The sequence below is a fragment of the Sapajus apella genome, unplaced genomic scaffold, assembly GCF_009761245.1.
Source record: "Sapajus apella isolate SASKATOON/1434 unplaced genomic scaffold, GSC_monkey_1.0 scaffold207, whole genome shotgun sequence".
Classification (NCBI taxonomy): Eukaryota; Metazoa; Chordata; class Mammalia; order Primates; family Cebidae; genus Sapajus; species Sapajus apella.
The window spans coordinates 131706-149944 of NW_022437147.1; the positions used below are offsets into that span (position 1 = coordinate 131706).

General features: G+C 41.9%; 1 protein-coding gene across 5 annotated transcripts in view; it reads right to left on the reverse strand.

Annotated features, from left to right (window-relative positions):
• SVIL (supervillin) overlaps positions 1 to 18239 on the reverse strand; it is a 217876-nt gene that overhangs the window by 131677 nt on the left and 67960 nt on the right. For all 5 annotated transcript variants that reach the window (XM_032270273.1, XM_032270274.1, XM_032270275.1 and 2 more), the window contains one exon: positions 13189 to 13289. The gene's annotated coding sequence lies outside the window, so the exon portion shown is untranslated. The remainder of the gene's footprint in view (positions 1 to 13188; positions 13290 to 18239) is intronic.

Sequence of the window (18239 nt, forward strand, 5' to 3'; positions counted from 1 at the left end):
AACAAACAAACAGCTGGAACCACGATGTGTTGTATCTTACAATGTATCTGTGGCTTCAGCGGTGGATCCCGGCCCACGTCTCCCTGACAGCATGAGTGGTAACTTCCTACCCTAAGATTTAGCCAGTGACTTCTGTATTGAGGGCAGGGGCCACAAGGCTGAGGAGGAGGAACTGGGGTGTGGGAGGATGGGGTCTGACAGGAGTTAGCTGTGAGGACAGAATGGTGGGGGGCAGAGGGCTGAGATCAGGATGATTGATTTCTGGGTAGGTGGAGGACACTAAAAAACCAGAAAATTTCAAGAAAAGAAAATAACAGAATGCTGTAGAAATCAACTGAAGAGGTTTAGCTTTATATTTAATACAACAGGCACTTCATTTTCTTAGATTTCTCATTGCACGACCATCAAGTAAGGGCTTGGTTTTAGTCTGGGGACTGAAAATCGCTGGTCTAGATTAAAATTTCTACAGTGCCATCAAATTCTAAAAACTTGAAATTCTATAATTATGAGGCATAGCACCATCTCACATTCTCCAAAGAAAACCTCAACAATGACGGGTAAAAAAAGGAAGGAGCTAGGCACAGTGGGTCATGCCTGTAATCCCAGCATGTTGGGAGGCCGAGGTAGGGGTATCACTTGAGGTCAGGAGTTCGAGACTACAGGTATTGATCGACTTACAACCTACACAACTTACGGCCATTCGAATTTACCACAATCGCTAGCCACGACTGCTCCACTGTAGATTTTTGGAAACACTACAACATTTTGATGTGTATCAAGAATATCGCTACCACCTGGGAGGCTGTGACGACAAAGTGCATGAATGACATCTGGAAAAATTGTGTTAAGCGCTATGTTAATGATTTTGATGGATTTGACAGTGAACATGAACTTGAAACGATTCGGGAAAAAATAGTAAAACTCGCTAAAGACCTTTCTTTGGAGTGTGAAATAGAAGATGTCAAAGAGTTGCTAGACAAAGAATCCGGAGAACTTACAATTGAAGAGCTAATCGAACTGGAAGAAGAAAGAGTGGCGGAAGAAGAAAGAAGAGAAGCAGAGGAAGAAGAGGAAGAGCCAGAAAGAAAGTTCACCACTAAGGGATTATCAGACGGTTTATCTTTACTGAATAAACTTCTTATACATTTCGAAGCAATGGACCCAAACATCAAACGATTTGCAAGGATTGAACGGATGGCGCACGATGCGTTTCGTTCGTATTGTGAAATTTATGAAGAAAAAAAGAAACATACAATTCAGACAAAGCTCACCATGTTTATGAAAAAACCAACTCCGGTAACCCCAACTGCTGCCTCAGATGACGACACCAACGATCCGCAGCCAAGCACCAGCGGCCAATGAAATGTTTCGTACATGTTTATATATTTTGATATGTTTTGCAATTGGGAAAATGTTTCCTATGGTATTTTTTACACCTGTATTTTGTATTTCTGTATGCACCTGTATTTTGTAATTTTGTATGTTTTGCAAATATTAAACCAGTTGTACTGGTAATGCAGTGTTTTACTTAAACCTGACGAATGTAAAAATAAGAAACAAAATGGTGTAGAGATGATACAAATGGCATAAAATGAACAAAGAAAATTATGATATATAACAATAATGAAAGAAAATTATGATAAAATATGACTTAAAGATTTTTATAACATCATTTCACAGTACTGTACATACAGCCTACTCAACTTACGACCAAACCGTGTTACGACCTGCCTGTCGGAACCAATCGTGGTCGTAAGTCGAGCACTAGCTGTAGTCTGGCCAACATGGTGAAACCCTGTCTCTACTAAAAATACAAAAATTAACCTAGCATGGTGGTCAGGGCTTGTAGTCCTAGCTACTTGGGAGGCTGAGGCAGGAGGATCACTTGAACCTGGGAGGTAGAGGTGGCAGTGAGCCGAGATTGTGCCACTAAAATCCAGCCTGGGTGACAGAGTCAGACTCTATCTCAAAAAAAAAAAAAAAAGAAAGAAAAGGAAGGAATAAAGAGCTCCAAGTGAGATAAAATATGTCAAAGTAAGGCATTCTGAAATAAGAATTATTAGGTAGTAGAAGAGCAAGCAAAAATAAAACTCTTTGATCACACCTCAACTTCCCTCAATAGAGACCCAGGCCAAAGCAGGTAACCCTTTGAAAACTCTGAAGTTATTATCTGTTAAACTCCTACTACCAAAGTGGATTATTCATTAGCAAGTATGAGTAATTCCCACCCAAAGATCTATTTATAGATGGCTGGTAATCTCATTAGTGGGATAGAGGGTACAAATTGCATCAAAGGGAAGAGAGAAAATAAATAAGCAAATCTGTTTTCAAACAACTATAGATATTAAGGAGTTCTTTCCAGGTACTCCTAACTTCTTGCTAAGGCTTCCTTTAGCTTACACTTGTACCCCTAGTGGCATGGGCGCCTAAAATGTGACTTGTACAAGGACAAGGATTTTTGTCTGGTTTGTGAACTGGTATTCATCTTCAGTGCCTAGGATATAGTAAGTGCTCAATAAATATTTGTTGAAAAGTAAAGCGAATGATATATGTGCTACAGGGAAAATGCCAAGGCAACGAGTTTTTTTTCCAAAGGCAACTTTATCCCTCATAGTCTCCCCGCTGCCCTGCAATCTGTGACCATAGTTCCTGCTGGCTTTGTGCAGGTTGTTCCACGGGACTGAATTAGTTTACCTCCTTCTCAAATACCTCTTTGGGAAAGATTTTCCTCATTAAGCAGTGTCTGATTTCAATATAAGACTCCCTTGCAAAGTATTCTGTGCATTCTGATCTCCTGCGCTTGGCATCGCTTCCACAAATCCGAGGCAGGGACCATGTGTTCACAGAGACACGGCTGGCTGGCCCGTATGGTAAGCTAATTGATGTGGTAAGCCCTGAAGGCAGGATTATTTTTCAGCCAGGCCCTGCCTAATGTTTTCTGATGATGGCCAAGCGGGCAAGTTTAGTCCTTTCTCCCCAGAAACATGATCCTGTTTTCTATACCAACAAGTATTAATTCAAATCCCTCGTGGGTAGTCCAGGATATGAAAATTACAGTAATCTAATCTTGTAGAGGAAGAAGAATGAATCATCATGACACGGTCTGACAAAGAGCAAAGTGATTAATGCCAGGCTGCAGTAGGGTCCCCAGTGACAGCTTCCCGTGGGCCACAAACCTAACGTGGGAACCCAGGAGGCAAACATCAGAGAACAGCAACCTGGTCTCCACCCAGAGAGAGGAGAAGCAGGGAACAGCAATGCCGTGTTCTTAGGACCATGCCTGAAAACTTGCCACACCAAGACAAATTCAGTGACTCAGGGAGAAGAGTGCGATTGGCTCACAAAAGCTCATCCGTTCCATCTTCTGGCTGGTGGAAACTGCTTACCCTCTGAAGCTTACGATTAGGTTGGAACTATAAGATTTGCAGAATCATGGCATCTCAGAAAATGACCTAGAAACCCCAATCCTCTGCAAGGGAAAACAAGATGACATTCTTAGGACAAGCAAGATGATAGATAATCATGCCAAAAAGAATGTGCTCTGAACCACATCCCAGAAATATACAGTTCTGAAGAAGTCTTGGCCTTTTTCTGAAACCTTCAAGAAGTACACCAAAGCTCTGCATCTCCCATCTCCAAGAAACCACAGCCCAAGTGCACTGGGAAAGTTGATCAGGGTGCCTGTAAGCCTAAACCATCACTTGGCTTTTTTTCCTTCTTGCCTTTTTTTTCTTTTTTCTTTTTTGCACAGCTGTATTCAATTTTCTGTCCTTGGGGTTTTAAAAGGAACATTTATTCTAGGGCCAGGATTCTCAAGTTTTATGGTTATACAACTCCCTCCCAGGGCCAAAGAATGTTTTAAAAGTTAAGACTTAAGCTAGCAAAGAGAATTAGTAAAAGCATCCGAAGGAAAGTGAAATCAAAAATTAAGACTTGTTCCAGGTTATATTCAACCTCTTACTTGATTGTATTGTGCCTTCTGTTTGCCCTTCAATACACTTTTACTACCCATTTTTCATGCAAATATAGGAAGGGGCGTCTGTGTGTGTGTGTGTGTGTGTGTGTGTGTGTGTAGACGGCGAGAGAGCAGGTGAAGAACAGAGAGGTACAAAGGTGTATTTTGAGTCTTCCACAGCCTCTATTTCCTGTTCTATGGTGCATTTTACTTTAAATAAGGTCTACAGCTTAAACTGAGTTTAATAAAAGGTCACAAAGAAAGAGATTCCCTCAGGTTTTTATAAGATTGCTTGTTTCCCCAATTTACAGGGCTAGATACTTCCTGATTTTTTGATAGTAGGAAAGTAGTTTTTAAAACCCCTATATTTTTTACTTAAGAAGTCAAATTAGTGGCATTTTTAATTGAAATGCTTTAAGCTTTTGTCAATATTGAAAAAAAAAAAAATCACTACCAGAAAAAAAAAAAAAAGAGGAGAGAACGATAAGATGAGGCTCCCACCAGCCCATGAAATGTTAACCAGTTTTCTCCATGCAGTCACATGGGGTTAGGAAAAGCCACAAGGCGCTTGCTTACCTGTCTTTTTCTGTTCTTCTCCCTCCATTGTCACCTGGATCCCCACATCTCACAGGCATCTACCCAAAGCTTTTGTCTACACAGGTTCACAAACATCACTTGTACGTTTGCCCCTGCCGAAGGGTGGCTTCCGGCTCGTGTGTATTCATTGGATCTGACAAAGCCAAGCTCAGGCTCTCGGGGCTGAGGTTTGTGACATAGCACACACCACCACATGAGAGACCGGGCTGCATCCCAAGACAAACCAGGCATTTTTGAGAAACAAAAGTTATTTGCACAGATCCGCCCTGAGTAGAAAAGACAGAATCAGTACTCTTCCATAAAATGATGGGGAATGTTTCAGTGGCACCTGCTTTGTACCACCCAATTCTCTCAAAACAATTAGAAGACAGTGCAAACTGACCTTGCCCGACCCTCGTCATGATGAGCAGCCGACGCAGGCTTCTCTGGAGAGGCAGTTAGTTCCGAGCAAAGCCAACCAAACCCCTCCTCTTGGCAACTACTTTCTCTTGCTCTTTTAAAATCAAGAAATCAAAAGTGCCCTTTAGCACGGCCCTGTGGCCTTCCAAGATAACAGGTTGAAGTTCAAACAGTTCTTCCCAGATAACCACTCTAATTCTCTCATGATTGGAAGTTGCTAGAAGTTAGTGAAAGCTATAAACCTAGGGCACAGGACAGCTGGAAAAAAAAATTCCAAAAGCAGGGTTTGTTTCTTGGGCTGGGCATAAAGGCTTATGCCTGTATTCCGAGCACTTTAAGAGGCCAAGCAGAGAGGATTGCTTTAGCCCAGGCGTTTCAGACCAGCCTGGGCAACACAGTAAAACACCCGTCTCTACACACAAAAAAATTTTTTTAATTAGTCAGGCATTGTGGCTCATACCTGTAGTCCCAGCTACTCGGGTGGCTGAGGCAGGAGAATCCCTTGAGCCTAAGAGGTCAAGACTGCAGTGAGCTGTGATTGCACCAAGGCCCTCCAGGCTGGGTGACAGACTGGGTCCTTGTCTCAAAAAAAAAAAAAAAAAAAAAAAAAAGTAATACTGAAAAATTCTTTCTTCTAACCCCCCACAGAATGCCTCTTACATATACAATAGAACACAACCAAACAATTACAACCACATAGTTTTGTTCTTTAAACCACACACATAAGAAAACTGCTACAAGAAGAATTTACCTAAGGTTAGAGAAATAAGGACATTCTCTAATTTCCTGCCAACCCAGCGAGAAAACACTAAAGTTTTTAAATATTGTGTTATGGTAGGCCATTTGTATTCCATATAAGAAAAAAAATTTAGCTAGGAACACTCAAATATAACTTCAAACAATTGACTTACCAAAATATGCAAGTGCATGGGCGTACAAATACACACATCTGGTAAAAGGAAAACAAACACAGCTTGGACTCATCCAAGATGAGTAGTCCTCAGTCATGTGCTCAAAATATGATTGCTATGGTTTGAATGCGTCCCCTAGAGTTCATGTGTTGGGAACTTAATCCCAAATACTACAGTGTTGGGAGGTAGGACCCTTGAGAGGTGATTAAGTCACGAGTGCTCTGTCCTTGTGAATGGATTAATATCATTATCACAGAAGTGGGTTCTTTATCACAAAAGTCGGTTTACTATAAAAGTGAGGCCGGCTCTCTGCTGCTTGCTCTCACCATGTGATGCCTTCTGTCAGGGGAAGATGCAGCATGAAAGCCCTCACCAGATGCAGCCCCTGGATTGTGGACTTCCCAGCCACCAGAACTGTGAGCCAAATAAACTTGTATTGTTTATAAACTACCCAGTCTATGGTATTCTGTTATGGAAGCACGAAGTGGACTAAGATAATAATGTTTGCTCAAAACACTTCAAATGGGCTTTCTAGCCCAAGTAATAGGCCATTTCCAACTAATATTTTCTCAAGAGAAGAGAAAGAGTGGGTTGTTACTTGAAGGAACATCTGTCTTAAAAAATTGTTTTCACATAATCTAAATTAGTAAAGAAGCATGGGGAAAGAATGTACTGATGCAAACAGTAAGAGCCGTGGGCAATGCACTTCTGAGGTTTCTGAAAAACATCTGTCTGTGTGCATTTTGAGAAAGTTGCCACTTTGTTTTCCAGCTCACTCCAGGAACTGCTACATTCTCAGGGTCCAAACCCCAACCAACTGATATATTCATAAATGCCAGGCAATTATATATGAACAGTTAAGGACTGTGTTTCATAAAGACTTTCACTACCTCTAAAAGCCTGAAATGAAGCTGGTGCACAGGCTTACACCTGTAATGTCAACACATTGGGAGGCCCAAGTTGGGAAGATCACTTGAGGTCCAGAGTTGGAGAACAGCAGGGCAACATAGAAAGACTTTGTCTCTACAAAAATAATAATAATAAAAAAATGCTGTGCATGATGGCACATGCCTATAATCCCAGCTACATCAGAGGCTAGGGCATGAGGATCACTTGAGGCTATGAGTTTGTGCTACTGCACTCCAGCCTGTGCAGCAACAGAAGGAAGCCCTATCTCTAAAAAAAAAGAAAGAGCATGTAATTTCTTTTCTCTTTATTCTGATTTCAAACAGAGATTTCTTTTTGTCAATTCGACCTAGACTTTGAAAAAGTACATTAATAAACTCCTTCTTTATATTTTCTCCCAATCAAAATAACAAAACACAATCAAAACCATCAGAGAACAAGGCAAAGAATGACCACTCTTCTCCTCATCTCATCCTCACACCACCCTCATGCCCAAGCCCTGCCTACAAGTTAGCAGCTCCCTACATAGATGCATCATTCATATCCAGAAGGCCTGGCTCCCAGGAAGACATGACCTCGAAACTCAGCCAGCACCCTGTTGGGCGTTTCAGCAGAGCAGGTAAGGATCCAAGAGCAATTTTCACCAGAGATAGCAATGCTTCTGAAAACAGGTGCCAAATTGTCTCCACTGTAGCACTTCACATTCCCTCTTCAATCTGAGTTTCCACTCAGATCTGGAGTTTCCAATCTGAACTTCTCTTGTCATGGTCATGGGAAACATCCATTGTGACAATTTCAATAGATGCTCCTGTCCTCCCATGACTGACCTCCCGGTAGGACTTGACCCTGGACCTGAGTTCAATGACCTTGCACTTACTCTCCTACTTCTCCTTCCTCCCTGGCTGGCCGTTCCTTTTCAGTTTGCTTTGTAGCTTGCCTCTTCTATTCCACATCCTCCTGCGCCTCATGCATTCTCTCTCTCTCTCTCTCTGTTTTCATCTTTTCTTATAGATTCAACTATAATCTAAATATTATCTCCAGTCTAGATTACTCCTCAGAGTTCTAGACACACGATCAACTGTCTGCTTAAGATTTGTTTGGATATTTAAGAAACACCTCAAACTTAATATGTCTACAATAGAACTTTTGACTCTCAAAGCTGGCCTGCTCCATAAAACAAAAACAAAAAGAAAAACAAAACAAAGCAAAAAGAGACCCTCCTAATCCCAGGCTTTCATCTCCTCCTCAGAAGTTGCCCAAGACCAAAAGTTAGAGGTCATTCTTAATTCCTCCCTTCTCCTCCCTCCCTAAGTCTCATCTATTGCCAAGTACTGACAGTTAATCCTTCAATATATTTCAGACACACGCACACACACACACACACGATTTACTGATATAAAACTCACACACCATACAATTCACTAACATAAAATGTATCATTCAATGGTTTTTAATACATGTGCAGAGTTGTACAGCCATCAGCAAGTCAATTCTAGTCACTTTCATCATTCCCAGATTCTACAGACCCATAGCAGTCACTCACAATTTGCCACCAGTCGTAGGCACCATTAATCTACTTTGTGTCCATGGAGTTGCCTCTTCTAGGAATTTCACATAAAAGGAATTACACAGTATGTGCTCTTTGGTGCCTGGCTTCTTTCACTTAGCATGTTTCCAAGCTTCGTCCATGTTTTAGCATATATCGGCACTCCATTTTTTATATGTTTTATAACTGAATAGTATTTTGCTGTATGGATATACCACATCTTATTTGTCTCTTCTTCAGCTGACAAATATTTGGGTTGTTTCCATTCATTTGGTATTATGAATAATGCTGCTAGAAATATTATTATTTTTATATAGGTATGTTTCCTATTTCTCTTGAGGATATGCCTAGGAGTGGGTATATTGGGTTATAAATGGTAACTCTATGTTTAATTGTTTGAGGAACTGCTGGACTGTTTCCCAAAATTGGAATGCTCATTGCTTTGGAAACATGAGCATTCCAATTTCTCCACATGCTCACCAGCACTTGTCATGATCTGTCTTTGTGGGTATGAAGTGTTTTTCATTGTGGTTATAATTTACATTTCCCTTTGTGGGTATCAAGTGTTTTTTACTGTGGTTATAATTTGCATTTCCCTAATGGCTAATGATAGTAAAAATCTTCTCAGATGCTTAATAGTTATTAGCATATCTTCTTTGGACAACTATCCATTCTAATCCTTTGCCCATTTTAATCAAGTTGTCTTTTTATTATTGAGTCTTAAGAGTTCTTTATGTATTCTAGATACAGTCCTTTATGACATACATAATTTGCAACTATTTTCTCCCATTCTGTGAATTGCCTTTTTCCTTTTCTTTTCTTTTTTTTTTTTCCTGAGTCAGGGTCTTGCTATGTTGACCATGCTGGTCTCAAATTGCTGGACTCAAACAATTCTACTGCCTTGGCCTCCCAAAGTGCCAGGGTTACAGGCATGACTCCCTGCGGCAAGCCTGATATGGTTTGGATTTGTGTTCTTGTCCAAATTTCATGTTGAATTATAATCCCCAATGTTGGAGGAGGGGCCTGGTGGAAAGTCATTGGATCTTGGGAGCAAACCCTTGCTGTTCCTGTGATGGTGAGTTCACTAGATCTGGTTGTTTAAAAGTGTGTAGCACCTCCCCTTCCTCTCTCTTCCTCCTGCTTCAGCCATGTAGGCTGTGTCTGCTTCCCATTCACCTTCCGCCATGATTGTAAGTTGCCTGAGGCCTCTGCAGCCATGCTTCCCATACAGCCTGAAGAACCATCAGCCAATTAAACCTCTTTTCTTTATAAATTACCCAGTCTCAGGAGTAGTTCTTTACAGCAATGTGAGAATGGTAAAGTGAAAATGCATAGCCTTTTCACTTTCTTCAGATTGTCCTTAGTTGCAAAAAGATTTCTAATTTTGATATATTTATCTATTTTTATTTTGTCACTTGTTCTTTTGGTATCATATCTTTAAAAAATCCAATCCAAGGTCATTAAATTTATATCTGTGCTTTTTTTTCTGAGAGTTTTAAAGTTGTAGCTCTTACATTTAAGTCTCTTATTAATTTTGAGTTAATTTTTGTATATGATGTGAAGTAGGTGTCCAACTTCATTCTTCTACTGGTGGATATACAGTTGCCCCAGTACAATTTGTTGAAGAGACTATTTTTCCCCCATTTAATTTTTTTGGCATTGTTTTGTATTATTTCAACTGGTTTATCAAAAATCAATTGTCCTTAAATAATGTATGAGTTTATTTCTAGACTCAGTTATATTCTATAGAATAGAATAGAATGCTAGTACCACACTGTCTTGATTACTGTAGTTTCATAATATGTTTTGAAATCAGGAAGCTGAGTCTCCTACTTTGTTCTTCCGTTTCAGGCTATTCTGGGTCCCTTGAATTTCCATATTAGTTGTAGTATCAACTTATCAATTAAAAAAAATTCATCTGAGATTTTTGACAGAGATTGTATTATATCTGTAGATCAATTTGGAGAGTATTGTCATTTTAACATTATTGTTTTCTGATCCATGCACATAGAATGTTTTTCCAGTTATTTAGGTCTTCTTCAATTTCTTTCAATGATGTTTTACAGTTTTAAGGTATATGTTTTTACATTTCTTCTGTTAAACTTACTCCTAAGTTTTTTATTCTTTCTCATGCTATTATAAAAGGAATTATTTCATTATTCACTACAAGTATATATAACAACATTGATTTTTATATATTAATCTTGTGTCCTGCAACCATGCTGAACTTGCTTATTAGTTTTAATAGTATGGTGAATCCCTAAAAATTTCCTATAAACAAGATCATGCCATCTGCAAGTAGAGATAGTTTTACCTTTTCTTTTCCAATCTGGAAGCCTCTTACTTCATTTTTTTGTATAAGTGTTCTGGCTAGAACTCCGGCACAATACTGTATTAGTCAGGGTTCTCCAGAGGGGCAGAACCAACAGGATACATATATACATGTGAAAGGGAATTTATTAGGGAGAACTGGCTACATGATTAAAAGGTGAAGTACCATGACAGGCTGTCTGCAAGCGGGGGAAGAGAAAAGGTGATATTGGCTCAATTCAAGTCTGAAAACCTCAAAACCAGGGAAGCCAACAGTGCAGCCTTTGGTCTGTGGCCAAAGGCTCCAGATCCCCCTGGCAAGTCACTGGTGCAAGTCCCAGAGTCCAAAGGCCAAAGAATCTGAAATCTGATGTCCAAGGGCAGGAGGAGCAGAAGGAAGCATCCAGCACAGAAAAAAGAAAGAGAGCCAGAAGACCCAGCAAGCAAGCTTATCCCACCTTCCACTGCTTTGTTCTAGCCATGCTGGTAGCCAACTCGATGGTGCCCGCCCACACCAAGGGTGGGTCTTCCTCTCCCAGTCCACCAACTCAAACGTCAATCTCCTCTGGCAAGCCCCTCACAGACGCACCCAGAAACAATACTTTACCAGCCATCTAAGCATCCCTCAGTCCAATCAAGTTGACACCTAAAATTAATCATCACAAATACTGAACAGAAGTGGTGAGAGTAGATATCCTTGTTTTTTCTCTGAGCTTAGAAGAAAAGCTTTCACCATTCAGTGTGATGTCAGCTGTGGGTTCTTCATAGATGTCTTTTTCAGGCAGAAGAAGTTCCCTTTTATTCCTAGTCTGTTGAGTGTGTGTGTTTTTAAAACACGAAGAGGTATTGGATTTTGTCAAATGCTTTCTCTGCACAAGACATCCCCTTTGCCTTTGCTTTTCTCTCTGGAAGCTTTCTCTATGCCACCTGCATAACATGCTATTTCTCATCCTTATAGGTCTCTACTTCAGGGCATTCCTGGATCGTCCAATTCAAAAGTCCCCACCCATTACCCTATCTTCTCCATTCATGCAACCACAGAACCTTCAAAATACTCAGCCATTAGGAAATTGACCCAACAGTCTCACATATATTTTTTTTAATAAACATAGAAATTGACCTTTCTGGTCTTAACACTTGAAACTTTTGTTTGTTTTATCTGAGTTCCTTCCTCAGGAAATGACCTTGAGGCCTCTCAAAGTATCAAAGAAATGAAACTCAGCAGACCACCACGTCCAGACAATAAAATGTGCACCCATGATTCAACATGATTGCTTCCATGCCCCTTCTGAGTTCCTGTTTTCCCACACATGGTTAAATTTCTTTCCTGATATATAAACCCCTGGTTTTAGTTGGTCAGGAAGATGGACTTTAGACTGAGCTGCCATCTCCTTAGCTGCAGCACCCAATTAATGCCTTCTTCCTTGGCAACACTTGTCATCTCAGTCATTGGCTTTCTGTGCAGCGAGCAGCAGGACCCAGACCAAACCCCTGGTGTTTTGGTAACAATTATTATCAATGTAGGTACATATTCTGATGACACTTGTATTAATACAAAGTTTAGTATTTGCCAGCACATATTCATAATTTTAGACCTCACAATAAAAGTATCTATAAAGTAAATGCTATTATAACCATCTTACACATAAGAAAATCGAAAGAGAGGTTACACGTCTTTCCCAAGGTCATGCAGTTTATAAGTGTCAAACCCAGGATTAAAACCCAACCCAGTGAGCTGCAGATACCATGCTCTTAAACACTTGCTATTGTGTCTCTCAATAGTTACCTTTCCTTACTTGGTAACTTATTTATTATCTGTACTATGAGCACCGTCAATCTTGGCTTTTGCTGCATCCCTAGCATCTAACACCATCCATGGCTGGTGTGCAATCAATATTTAATGAACAAGTGGAACACTGGTCTTGAGATGCCCCACAAGAAAATAGTTCCATGAAACCCTGGTGAGCACCGCCCATTACACACACCCATAAAGATTCACAAGGTTCATTAGTTTTGAAGAAGGTCATTTAACTTTAATCCTATGTTTTCCAAATGCACTTAGGCATAGGCCCATCCTCTGACCCAGATCCCCGCTGTATTAATAATGTAGGGAGCTGTGTTCCAGAGGGGCAGGGCAAACAGCACAGTTTCCAGAGGGGTGCCCCTGTCCCTACTCCTTTGGCTGGCTCTGCTCCTATCTAAAAGGTCCCATCTAATTCAAGCTCCCCGAAAGCTCCCTCACAGACACGGCTCAGCTCAGAAAGAAAACCACAGCTTTAAGTTTTCCTGTTCTTTCCTGGAGTTCCTAAAGGGCACACTGGGACACATGACCACCGAGGAAAACTGAAGACATTTCCAACCATCACAATGGCTCAGCCCCCCATATGTCTGTGGTCCCACACCACATCACAGAGGCCGCTTTAATCTTCTCCAGGCTCTGGTTTGTTGACCGTGATTCAAACAAAATCACCCTTCATAATGTGCTTTAACCTCTTCTCAGAGTTCAAGCAAAGCCAGTAACGTGTTACCCACAAAAGTGTTATATTTCTTTCCTCAGCACTTACCTTAACGCTGATATTTAAATCATGGCTTCAAATGTGAAATGACTTCAAAATCATCGTATCTCAGCTTTTCAAGTCCTCAACACCATCCACTTGAACTCTCTCTGAAAAGGGACAAAGAAAAATCTCTACTTAAAAATCTAAGGAAGAAAACAGCAAACAATACAAGACAACCACACGTATGAATGAAACTGGATACTCTGCTGTGATTAATTTGCTGCCTCCAAAGAGCTTTTTCCCTTTCCAATACTCACCAACGTCAGTGACTACAAATTACAGGCAGTGGCTAAAGTATCTTTTTAAACCTCTTATAAAAAGTACTCAATAAAAGAAATGCATTTTTCCCCGTTCATTGTAAACTCAGTGATAAAGTCATTTCTATGCAATGGTTCCCAAATTTAGTTCTGGGAGGACTAAAATTTTATTATTTTGTTTATAAGCAAGAGTCAATTTTGGTAAATATGAGTACTTTCTAAATTCAAATTTAAAATCAGCTCCAAATATAGGGGTGGCCAGGCGTGGTGACTCCACCTGTAATCCTGACACTTTGGGAGGCTGAGGTGAGAGGCCTGCTTGAAGCCAGTAGTTGAAGACCAGCTAGGGCAACAAAGTAAAACCCTGTCTCTACAAAAAAAATCCAACGAATTAGCCGAGTGTGGAGGTGTACTCCTGTGGTCCCAGCTACACGGGAGGCCAAGGCAGGAGGATCTCTTGAGCCCAGGAGGTTAAGACTACAGTGAGTCATATTTGCACCACTGCACTTCAACCTGGGCAACACAGCAAAACCCTGTGTTAAAAAAATTTTTTTAAATGTTAAGAACAAATACGGAGGCTTGGGAACAGCAGACTTGTCACAAAGGGACATCTGAGAAAATAAAAAATGGGTTGAAACTCATCACGGAGTTGGATGGGACTAACGAAGATCCAATTCCATAGAAAAAGACATGCTGGGTGGGAAGTCAGGAGACTGGAATAACTCATCAAAGGCACCCGTGAGTGATTTGGCTACAACTTGGTCTACGCCAAGCATTCCAGGCAGAGACAATCTCTGCATTTATTTTCCTCAAAGAGTGAGGGGAAACCCCACCTGTGCTAGAAATGTACCACAGTAGAATTAAGGCAAACATGCATTTTCCCTTGCGGTTTGCCTGACGAGGTGCAGTTTGTGTGCAATATGACTCATGAAGTTACAGAGTCATCCCTGACTTGAAGGGCTGACACTCTGTATGGCTCTTGATGACTCAGCCTGGGAGAGGTCCGCAGCACAGAAGAGTCCAGGCCTGCAACCCCAGACTACGGAGGAAAGCCCCTCATTTATCAGCTGGTTAGTGATTAACATGTGGGCTTTGGGAAGTCTTTTGTCTTAGGCTATTGAGGTCCATCTTCTCATCTCCTCTCTTGTCTACTCAGCACTTCCTTGTATTCTTATGGCAGGAAAAGGTCAGGAAAGAATTCACTCAAGCACAGGAGGCTCTGAACTGGGCAACAGCTGGCACCATACCAGGCACTGCAGGGAAACACAGCTGCATCCCTTGGCGCTCATATTTTATAAATACTCGGCCGGCAGGATGTCAGAAGCCTGGTTTATCCGGCATAGAGAGAACGGGGTTCATCTCCAGAAGCCCAGCCCCAGAGGCAACTTCTAAGAAAAAAATCATCTCGTGATGGGTGCAGGGTCAAAGGGGAGTCAGCTCATGTGAAGTTCCCACAAGGTTAAAAAATAAAATTATTGTCACCACTGCCTGGCGGAATTCAGACAGTCACGAACTCATTCCTATAAACCACAAAGATGGTTGTGGTAAACACAGACAAATTATTGGGTTTAAGCAGACTGGTTCTTGTGCCAACAACAAAAATCATTTTCCCTTTCCTCCACAAATCTCTTTATTACTAAAAAGCTTTGGTGCCTTGAGAACTGGGCTAGATCACTGTAAGCCTCTGTTTTTCCCCCTGAGACTCCTCCTTAAGGCTCCAAACTGGTTTGAAAAATCCTTTGCCTGCTTAGGAAAAGGACACCCTCTTACTGAACCAGCTATGAAAGTAAGAAAAAGAAAACTACTCCAAAAGGAAACGGGGGCTAAGTGCAGTGGTTCATGCCTGTAATCATAGCACTTTGGAAGGCTGAGGCAGGAGGATTGCTTGGAGCCAGGAGTTCAAGACCAAGCTGGGCAATACAGTGAGACCTTGTGGCTGGGCTTGCCTATGGTCCCAGGTACTCAACAGGCTAAGGGAGAAGAATTGCTTGGGCCCACACGTTGCAAGTTACAGTGAGCTATGATTGTACCACTGCACTCCAGCTGGGGTAATAATGCAAGACCTTGCTTTACTCAAAAAAAAATTTAAAAGGCAGGGTGGGATGGTTTATACCTGTAGTTCTAGCATGTAGGAGGCCAAGGTGAGAGGGTCGATTGAGCCCAGGAGTTTGAGGCCAGCTGGGGCAACATAGCATGAACCTGTGTCTACAAAAAATATTAAAAATCAGCCAGGCATGGTGTTACACACCTGCCAGCTACTAGGGAGGCTGAGGTGGGAGGATTGCTTGAGCCTGGGAGGTTGAGGCTGCAGTGAGCCATGATCTCACCACTGCACTCCATCCTGGGTCACAGAGCAAGACTCTGGCAGGGGAAACAGCCCAAGGGAATCACAAGAAACCAAGAAGAAAGGGCAGGATAAACATTCTCATCCCTCCCTCTTCTTAAAGAGAGTACTACTCTCTGCCCAGGGGCTCATCTTTCCCTGGCTCATTCCCTGACCTCCAGAGTGTACTCGCAAACTCATAGTGTGGACAGCAATCGCCTTGAGGCTCTACAACTGTGAGTCCAAACAAATCTGCAGTGAAATTGTGAGCTCAGGGACCAAGAAGGAGTTTTAAAAGCCTACGCCTTAAACACTTCAGTTCTAGAAATCTGGTTTGCTCAAAGACAAATGAAACCACAGTCATTAGAGAGTAAAACTTCAGAATATATTGACAGGAAAACCCCACCATCAACCAGCTTTCGTGCAGTCAGGATCATTTAGGAAAAAGAAAAGGCAAGAATGCAAACAGGAAAAGGTCCAAGTTCAGTGACAAGTTCAAGAAACTAGTCAAACCGGAATAAAAGCAGAAAAGAATTTCAGAGGGAAAGAGGGCACCGGGGATAGGAGAATAAATATGAAGAACGCAGCAGGAAGAAATGCTAGCTAAGCTGGAGCCAGACCAGGAGGGCTTGTCTCTTCCCTCCAGCGCTCACTTGACCTTTCCAAGGCATTTCTTTCCGGTCAAAACAAACTGCGACCGACTTTCACCAGATTATCAGCCCCCATGCAAAAACTCTGACTACTCTAGAGCTAAATCGAGACCATTGCATCTGGAAGAGAGATATGCTGGACAAAGGCATCCTTTTTGGTTAATGTTTCAAGCCTTTGGTTTGACAGATGGCCACAGTGAATGGATGTTTCTGGTAAGCTTTCGCTTGTTTTCATTTTCCAGCTTCTAGAACTGAAAATCAGATAAACTTTCTCCTCCTCCTCCTCCTTTCTTCTTCGTCTTTTGAGATGGGGTCTCATTATGTTGCTCAGGCTGCTCTCAAACTCCTGGCTTCAAGTGATCCTCCTGCCTTGGCCTCCCAAAGAGCTGAGATGACAGGAGTGAGCCACTGTGCCCGACCACATGGGTTTTACTCACATATTACCAAACTACTAGAATAGCAAGTGCCTCTAGGTCTGGGGCATTGAGCAGCAACTCATCCCTCTCCACCAAGCATCCAGCAACCTCCACTGCAGACCTCAGGGATGAGTCTGCCATGAGACTCAACTTTTATTCTGGCTTCTTTCTCCAACCTTTGTCCCTAGATGCCTTCAGCAAGGAAAGCAGGTTCTTCCAGACATTTCGCAGAGCCCTGGGCATTCCTCCCTGTTCTCGTACAAATCTTTCAGGATTCAGACCAGATTACCCCCGTTTCTAGTAGACCTTCTCTGACTAACTTCACCCATCCTGAGAGATCCCTCTCTCTCCTGAATTCATGCCAACACCTGATCCTGATTATAAATAACATTATAGCCAATTCTCAACCATCAAGGGTTGGAATAGCCACGGGAGTAATAAAAACAAAAAGTATAATAATCATTATTGTTATTTGAACATTTATAAAAAGTAAATAAATAAAATGCCAAATTAACAAAACCATCTATCCATTAGAGAAGGTCACCATTGACTGGAACTGCACAATGACCTGCAGATATCACTGTGTCTGGAATAGTTGCAGGCGTCCATCACCCCTCAGACAGCTGCGTACCACATTAGTGCCCAAGCCTTGTCATTCTGACAGCAATAATTCTAGAAACAAACAAATGGATGGAAAAGCCACTAGTACGTGACTGGACTGTCACACGTGAGCCAAGTTAGAAGCAATGAGGAACAATAAAAATGGGAAGGTGGCATTAGGAGACAGGGCAGCAGGGACAGTGAGAGGGAGGACTCCTTTCAAAGACCACTGGGCCACGCCTTTAAAAAGTGCAAAGGATGGGTCAGGTGTGGTGGCTCATGCCTGTAATCCCAGCACTTTGGGAGGCTGTGGAGAGTGGATGACAAAGTCAAGAAATTGGTACCATCCTGGTTAACTTGGTGAAACCCCATCTCTACTAAAAATACAAAAATTAGGTGGGTGTGGTGGCATGTGCCTGTAATCCCAGCTACTTGGAGGCTGAGGCATGAGAATCACCTGAACCCAGGAGGTGGAGGTTGCAGTGAGCCAAGATTGCACCACTGTACTCCAGCCTGGCAACAGAGCAAGACTCTGTCTCAAAAAAAAAAAAAAAAAAAAGTGCAAAGGACGGTTCTGAGTGAGACACTAAGACTGGTTGAGCTTCATCTTAATGTGGCACACATGTGTGTAAGTGTGCACACACACACACAGGGAACACTTGGACAAAGGACAAATAATAGGCCAGGTGCAGTGGCTCATGCCTGTAATCCCAGCACTCTGGGAGGCCAAGGTGGGATGATCATTTGAGGCCAGGCGTTTGAGACCAGCCTGGGCGGAAGCACAGCAAAAATCCATCTCTACAAAAATTTA